General features: G+C 32.6%; 1 pseudogene; it reads left to right on the top strand.

Moving 5' to 3' along the window:
- The window catches only part of LOC107679944 (conserved oligomeric Golgi complex subunit 3-like), a 45903-nt pseudogene that overhangs the window by 17383 nt on the left and 19238 nt on the right, over window positions 1-9282 (top strand).

The raw sequence follows: 9282 nt of genomic DNA, 5'->3' as shown, positions 1-9282 counted from the left end.
CTTTCTTTCTTTCTTTCTTTCTTTCTTTCTTTCTTTCTTTCTTTCTTTCTTTCTTTCTTTCTTTCTTTCTTTCTTTCTTTCTTTCTTTCTTTCTTTCTTTCTTTCTTTCTTTCTTTCTTTCTTTCTTTCTTTCTTTCTTTCTTTCTTTCTTTCTTTCTTTCTTTCTTTCTTTCTTTCTTTCTTTCTTTCTTTCTTTCTTTCTTCCCTCCCTCCTTTCTTTCTTTCTCTCTCTCTCTCTCTATCTCTCTCTCTCTCTCTCTCTCTCTCGCTCTCTTTCTTCTTCCCTCCCTTCTTTCTTTCTTTCTTTCTTTCTTTCTTTGTATGGAAAACAGAGACTTAGGAATTAGGCGTGAAAATCTTATTTTCTGTTTTACTGAAGAAAGAAATAGTTTGTTTTCTATTTTTCAACAATAGTCGTCAACGACAAATAGTGTCAGAATCAAGCTGGATCATTTTGCTTTTAAATATGTTTATGTTGTAATTGTAGTGATGTGATTTGATGTATTTGTGACAGTGAGCTTCTGGAGAAGCTCTGCGTGTCTCTGTATGACGTCTTGAGGCCTCTGATCATCCACGTGGTTCATCTGGAGACGCTGTCGGAGCTCTGCAGCATCCTGAAGAACGAGATGCTGGAGGATCACGTCCAAAACAACGGTACCAAACCCTGTGTCCTCCACAGCCATCTGTTTCTAATGAATGGTTTCTTTGTGAAGTGACGTGTGATCGGTGGGTTTGTCTCAGAGGTGCAGCTGACTGCGTTTGACGCCGTGGTGAAGCAGATGCTGGAGGACGTTCAAGAGCGTTTGGTCTACAGGACACACATCTACATCCAGAAAGACATCCTCGGATACAAGCCTGCGCCGGGAGACCTGGCCTACCCCGACAAACTCCAGATGATGGAGGTCAGCAAACTGAGCACTTAACATCTGAACATTTCTTTCAGAAATCTGAAATGTCAGTCGAGCGCTTCCGCTGCTTCCGGTCGTGCGTATGTGCGGTAAAGCAGCGGAGCTTTTATTATGCCACGGTCGACCGCTTCCGCTCCTTCCGTTCGTGCGTATGTGCGGTAAAGCAGCGGAGCTTTTATTATGCCACATTTGTATTTATATTTTTTATATTTTAATTTATTTATATTTATTTTATTATTTTTTTAATTATCATGAATTAAACATTTTTATTTTTTTTTTCATTTTTGTACATTTTTGTACATTTTTTTTAACATTTTTTTTAGTTTATTTTTATTTTTTGTATTTTAATTAATTTATTTTGTATTTTTTCAATAATTTTGTTTATTTTATTTTTTACTTTGTTTTTCTTAATTTTTTATTTTAAAAATTTGTTTATTTTTATTTTTATTATTAAATGTATTTTATTTTTTATTTTTAAATGTATTTTTAAAATTAAATTTTTTTTAAATTTATTTATTTGTATTTTTTACATTCATGTATTTATTTTTATTTATGCAATTGCAAATTTAGTAAGTGTTGTCATTCAGAATGTGTTTTGAAGAGTGAATCCTGCTTCATCTGTTGCAGAAAATCGCTCAGAGTCTGAAAGAGGAGCAGATGAAGCTGACCTCGAGCAGCTCTTTCTCTGACGTGCATCTGGAGGAGTCTGATAATAAGAAGCTCATCAGCTCTGGTGTGTGTTTGTCCTGACACAGTTTCTCTGCTCAATAAAGCGCTGATTATCCTGAGCGTATGCTGTGTTTGTCCTGCAGAGCCGCGCTCACAGAGCACAGTTTCTCCCGCAGATCTTCATGGCATGTGGTATCCCACCGTCAGACGGACGCTTGTGTGTCTCTCCAAACTCTACCGCTGCATAGACGTCAGTGTAACACACCACCATCAATCATCATCACCGCTGCATGATTAATCATTACAATATGCATTAACAATTATGGTCATTTAATAATTAACAATTTATGCATGCAAAAAGACCAATCTGTAGTTCCGCAATGGCGCTGTTTTAATAATGAATATGTATTAAGAATATTCAATGATTTAGGATCAGATTTTTCTTCTTTATCTGATCTTAAATCTAAATCTAAATTAAATCTTAATGCTGATAGAGCACCCAACATCTTTTATTCACCCAAGGATTATTATAGTAAACTAAAATTAAAACCATAAAAAAACATTTGCTTTTTGAAATAAAATAAACGGTAAAGGAAATAAAATAAAATAAAATATAAAATAAATAAATAATAAAAATCTAATTCAGCTAGTTGTCAAGGCAAAATTCAAAACGTTGAAGCACTAAAATAATGAAAATTAAATAATCGAAAACTATGAAATAAAAATTAATACTATATAGACATATTTACAGAAACTAAAGCTAATAAAAATGACAAAAACAACAAAATTATTAACTTTAAAAATGTTATTATAAAAATAAAAGTAATTCAAAGTCAGGGTTATTATAGTTAACTAAAACTAAAACCATTAAAAACATTTGCTTTTTGAAATAAAATAAATATATATATATATATATTTTTTTTTTTTAAATCTAATTCAGCTAGTTGCCAAGGCAAAAATTTTCGTTTAAGTTGAAGCACTAAAGTAACGAAAAATAAATAATCTAAAACTATGAAATAAAAATGAATACTATATAGACATATTTACAAAGACAAAAGCTAATAAAAACGACAAAAACAACAAAATTATTAAAACTTTAAAATGAAAACAGAAAATATCAAAATAAAAGTAATTCAAAGTCAGTGTTATTATAGTTAACTAAAACTGAAACTAGAGCTAAAACCATAAGAAATGTTACTTGACAAAAAATAAAATATAAAATATTTTTTTTTATTTCAGCTAGCTGTCAAGGCAACATTTCTCATTTTTGTTTATTTTAACTTGAAGTACTAAAATAACTAAAACTATCTAAAACTAATAAGTAAAAATAACTATTTAGACATATTTAAACAAAAAGTGATAAAAATGACAAAAACACAACAAAATTACTAAAACTAACTAAAATTACAATGAATATAGAAAATATAGAAATACAATCTAATTCAAAATATTAACAAACTAAAATAGTATATCAATGTTTATAAAGTATCACTGACTCATCCTCATGTATGACTGATTGACTTCTGTGGAACGCAAAAGCTGATTATTATTATTAGAATTGTATTAACTAGCGGTTATCATTCAAATCTGTGTTCGCACTGCCGCTGACACACAGAGAGCAGTTACCATGTTTGGTTAAGAAACAGCTTCACAAACTGTCTTTTCAACTACACAGTATTTTTTCTGTCATACAGTCATTCATATTATCCCAGAAATACTGGGATGAAAGTTTATAATTCAGATACAAACATTGATGTCTATGGTAGCGCGACCAAAATAGAGCAAATCCGCGTTTGAAAGTAACCATGTTTGGCCACTAGGTGGCGAAAAGTGACTTAATAAATTTATAATTGAATGAATCAAGAGAATCGTTCAAAAACGCTGATTCATCCAGTTGGTTTATGAGTGAGTCGTTGAATCATTGAGTCAAACAACTTTTTCATAATTTTAATATTAAATTGGTGTATTAAACAGCATATTAGAATGATTTCTGAAGGATCATGTGACACTGAAGACTGAAGTAATGATACTGAAAATACAGCTTTGATCACAGAAATAAATTACAGTTTAAAGTATATTCAAATAGAAAGCGGTTATTTTAAATAGTAAAATTATTTCACAATTGTTACTGCTTTTGCTGTATTTTGTATGAAATAAATGCAGGCTTGGTGAGCAGAAGAAAATTCTTTAAAAAACATTAAAAATCTTACGGTTCAAAATCTTTTGACTGGTAGTGTATATTAAAATGTTTAATAATTAATTCAAATTAATTAAACACTTTTAAATAGACTGCAGCAATAATATTTTGCCACACATTATTTTGTTTAGTTCAGAATCGTGGGAGAATCGTGATCTCTATTTGAGACAAAAAAATCGTGATTCTCAATTTATCCAGAATCGTGCAGCTCTAAGCGGTTATGATATTTTCAAAACTTCACCTTGTGAAAGACAGAAGATAATGCAGGGGAGTCAAACTCAATTCCTGGAGCGCCGGAGCCCTGCAGAGTTTAGTTCCAACCCTGCTTTAACACACACCATGTAGTTTTCAAATAAGCCTGAAGGACTTGATTGGTTGGATCAGGTGTGTTTAATTAGGGTTGAATCTAAACTCTGCAGGGCCCCGGGCCTCCAGGAACTGAGTTTGACTCCCCTGAGATAGGCTGGTGTATTTTTATTAGTTTTGTTAATAAAAGTTCTATGTTTTATATATAGGCTAAAGTGAGTTTGACGTTGTATTTTGTTGTTGCATTCAAGCAATTGACGCCAGATTGCTGCTAATTCGGAAGGAAAGCGAGGAAAAGAGGGAAAATTCAAACGAACAATTGCTTTACGCCGAATTGCCGCTATTTGAAAGTGAAAGTAAAATGTGCACGCCGCTTTTACAAGCTATTTAAAAGCGAAGGAAAGCGAGGAAAAGAGGGAACGCCCCCGCCCCGTCCCCACGGTGATACCGGTATTATCGGTGTTGTCACGCGTCGATTAACTGGTGGGAATATTTCCTCACCGTGACAACCTTACCCTGAGATGATTAGTGGTTTTGAGTGTCAGAGTGAGTGAATGAGGAGTGTGATTGTTTTGTCTGTGTCCTGTAGAGGGCGGTGTTTCAGGGTCTGTCACAGGAAGCTCTGTCTGCCTGCATCCAGTCTCTCCTCACAGCCTCTGATCTCATTCAGAAGAACAAGGTGAGGCGTTTATGCACCTGAATGCAGGACAGTCAGTCAGAAATAAGAAATTCACTCCGCTATTGTAAATGACCCAGAATATTTTTTTTCTATTTATTTATTTCTGTTTATTCTTTTATTTTTAATTAATAAATTAATTCATTTTGTTTTTATTTTTTTTATTAATATTATTTATGTATCTATTTATTTGTAATTAATTAATTTTGTTTTTATTTATTTTTATTACTATTTATGTATCTATTTATTTGTAATTAATTAATTTTGTTTTTATTTATTTTTATTACTATTTATGTATCTATTTATTTGTAATTAATTAATTTTGTTTTTATTTATTTTTATTACTATTTATGTATCTATTTATTTGTAATTAATTAATTTTGTTTTTATTTATTTTTATTACTATTTATGTATCTATTTATTTGTAATTAATTAATTTTGTTTTTATTTATTTTTATTACTATTTACGTATCTATTTATTTGTTCATTTATACTGAGAAATTAACTCCGCTATTGTAAATGACCTAGAATAATTTTTTATTGCTATTAATTTATTTCGGTTTATTATTTTATTTTTAATTAATTAATTAATTTTGTTTTTATTTTATTTTTTTATTCATATTTATGTATCTATTTATTTGTAATTAATTAATTTTGTTTTTATTTTAAAATCTTCAACCCCAAGGCTGTGCCCAAGTTCTTCCGTCTGAACAGCCATAACGCTATCCTTGAGTTCCTACTGGAGGTAATGTAGCTTTATTTATTTATTCATTCCATTTGGTGGGTCTTTAATGCTCTTCAAAGTCTCCGACCCTCACACCTGACTCCCGATCCATAGTGAATGATTAACGATTCATCATAAGCTAATGCTTTCACACCAGGGTACGCCGGAGATAAGAGAGCACTACATCGACTCGAAGAAAGACGTGGACCGGCACCTGAAGTCCAGCTGTGAGCAGTTCATACAGCAGCAGACGCACATGTTTGTGGGAAACCTGGAGGAGTTTCTCACCAAGGTCAGGATTCACTGGGAAATTCTCACTCCCGCAGAGCATTATGGGTCGGCAACACTGCTGGGTAGTAACCCATTACATGTAATCTGGATTCCAAAAATTAAATACTTGTAATTTTAAAATACTTGTAATCAGACTATGATTACATATTGTTCACATGGTCACAGGCAGGTAAACGGGTATAATATGCATTTTATTTTGATGGAAAGATTTGGTAACACTTTCTATGAAGCCCATTTTTATAACACATTATAAGAGTATTCTCAAGGCATTATAATGAATGCATAATGCATTATAAAAAAAAATAGGGATGCACCGATATGTGAATGCGCCATAGATCAATAAAACGGAATAGCCTCTGCACGGACAATAATTAAATGATTTTAATTAGTAAACCATATTGTTGATGAAAATAATCCGATATGGTGGCCGATATATCGTGCATCCCTAAAAAAAAAACGTATAATATGTTGTTTCATCTCAAAAATAATCATAACAACAATTATAATACATTATAAAACTTTTATGAGTATGATTATTTATAACACGCAATAAACACCATGTTAAACCCACTTAATGTATGATGGATTATAAGTCTCATATCTTGACGTTATTTAAGATCTGTACAGTATGCAATAAATATATTTAAAATCAAATGTGCTATTACACATTCATCTGATTAGAAATCTGATATTTCAGCTGTTTAAGAAAAAATATTATTATTATTATTAATGTTGTTGTTATTATTTATAAGTTTTTTTTGTCTGCTTTAAGTAAAGTAAGAAGTTAATGGCAAGATATGAGATTTATAATACATTATAACTATGGGAAATATAATCCATTGTAAGTGGATGCATTGTGTTCATTGTGTATTATAAATCATTATACTCTTAAAAGCTGTAACCATAAATAAGTAAATATTATAATGCGTTAAAACTGTTGTTATGATTACTCATGAGATGATACAACATATAATACATTATGCATTCATTGTAATGATTTTAGGAATACTCTTATAATGCATTATAAATGCGGGCTTCATAGAAAGTGTTACCAAAGATTTATTTAAATTTTACATTTAAGTTTAAATTTTTTATTTAATTTATTATTAGCTTTTCATTAAACTCACAAACCCCAGTTTGGGAAAGTTTGACGTAATGTTTAATGCACTTCATGTTTTTAGAAAAACATTTTTTTGTCTCTTTGTATTTTCAAATCAATATGGTACAAGATTATCCTACTTAAATGAATGTGATAAACGGGTTTGGTCAAAAAAATTAATTGTATGTATATAAATGTATTTTTATGTTATACATTATTAGGGCTGGGTATCGTTCAAAATTGTTCGATACCGATACCTTGACTTCGATACCGGTTCCTGAACGATACTTTTTTCGATACCAATTTTATGAAATCAAGATTACATTATCTAAAAAAAAAACTTGGCTTAATTTTTTTTAGCTTGTTGATGTTTATACAAACTCAAAGACTCATCTCCTGAGCCACTGCACAAAGAAACAAAATGTAGGCTAACCAACACAATAAATGCAAAATAAGTGCAAATAGTTTTAATAAAGCTCAAATAGTCTTCAGTTTACACATCTGTTAGGCATTTACACTAGTGCGTGTTCGTTTTAAAACGCATAGCTCAGACAGAATCATAATTTCTATTTATTTTCCACTGATTTACTGATGAGCATTAGCAGCTTCCAGCGCTGTCTGCTTGTGTTCTCTCTTCCATGATCGCTGCTCTGACTCAGAGGTAATAACATATTTAATTTCAGCAACATTACATGGCCAAAACACACATTGAACGGCAATCGGAAGTTATTAAAAACACTAGATGGTGGTTTAAAGTGAGTTTTGAGTAAAAGCGGAATATAAATCTTATGTAGCATGATGCTACAGTGTGCGTAAATGGTCACGTAACAGGCGCTTTCGGTCGTGTAACGTTAGTATGAACAGACATCTGCATATGATCGGAACTCCACGCAGCTCACGCGCTACTCTCCATTGGAAATGAATGACTGAATGACCGGCCTGTCGTTTGTCGGCGATAGTGGAAAGCCGGCTTGAAATGCAGTGGAAACGCCAGTATGACGGACGCCAAGGGGGGGGGGGGGGGGGGGGGCATTCGCGGGCTGTGCCCCTCCTTGCTGAACGCGATCGATTTCGAAAGCGAAAGTGAAACCGTCAAAACGGCGCGCATAAGAAAGCGATTGCATGCTTTCGCGAGCGTCTGCAATGCAGATTCTTCCCACCGAATCTGGTGTAACCTGTGTGTGTAAACTAGTAGGTGTGTTCGACTGAATGTATACGCGGACTGACTGTGCAGACCGATCAGTGTATTACAGTACCTCGAGCTATAGAGAGCAGACTGCTCCGTACGCTTTCGAATCTCTCTCGCGGATGTCAAACACATATCGATCTGCGCCGCGCCGCTTCTAGTCAAGCACACCTAGTGCTGCATGCTTACTGGCCCACGGACGCTGATGAGATTAACCCCTTAGGTATCGAAATTTGGTACCGAACGACGAGATGTTTTTCGATACTCGATGGTATCGGTGCCTAAAAAGTATCGAACTCGATACCCAGCCCTATACATTATACAAATTATATTTTTCTTAAGAAATATTCGATTTTTTTAACTTAGTAATACAAACTGTATATATTTTTGATGTTAAAATTGTTTAATGTAAATTAAATTTGCATAAATGAATGCACTAGATACTACCATGATATAAAATCATTATTTATGTTATTGTGTGTGCACATTTTTACACTAACGAGAATTTAGTGTAAAAATGTGCTGAGAATTTTTATTTGTCCTGAAAAGTATGCTTTATTTTCATTATGTAAAATATAATGTTTTTTCTCCTTCAATTTTGCGGTGAAAAAAATCAATTTTGGGGCCGATATTCTTGACAGAGTTTGTGAGATTCATGCAATTAGACCATAATGAGGCAAACATTAAATTGCACAAACTGAGATGTATAGCCAAGCGTGTTCTTCTGAAGTTTGAAGACTATGATTAGTAAGTAATGTAGCACTGGTCGACAGACACATTTATGTCAAATGCAAATATGAACGGTGCATACTGAAGACGTATGTCCAGCTTAATGGCTTTATTTTTAGGATTGTTGAAATATGTCAAGTTAAAATGTGGTTTTATTTATTTAATCTTTTAGTTTTGTCTTAAATAGTGTAATTACCTCAGTTTGATGTTTATAATAACAGGTAGGAGCTTTAAAAACGATGGCTGTTCAAGGAGGACCGACGTACAACTTCTCGCAGCAGCCCTGGGCTCAGCCGGGTGAGTCGCGAATTAAATGTTTCATCAACTTCTAATCATCTGATAATTAGCTCTAATTATCTGTTTGATTGCACTGAATGATCTGCTGCACAGCTAGAAACACTTTTATATTGTTGAAGTGTGAATTTCACTGATCGACGTGTAAAAGGCTAATAGACTGTTAATTCATATATTGATATTAATGCGAACAAAGAAAGAAG

Source organism: Sinocyclocheilus anshuiensis, unplaced genomic scaffold (assembly GCF_001515605.1).
Source record: "Sinocyclocheilus anshuiensis isolate Anshui unplaced genomic scaffold, SAMN03320099.WGS_v1.1 scaffold244, whole genome shotgun sequence".
NCBI lineage: Eukaryota > Metazoa > Chordata > Actinopteri > Cypriniformes > Cyprinidae > Sinocyclocheilus > Sinocyclocheilus anshuiensis.
This window is presented reverse-complemented; position numbering and strand designations above follow the sequence as displayed.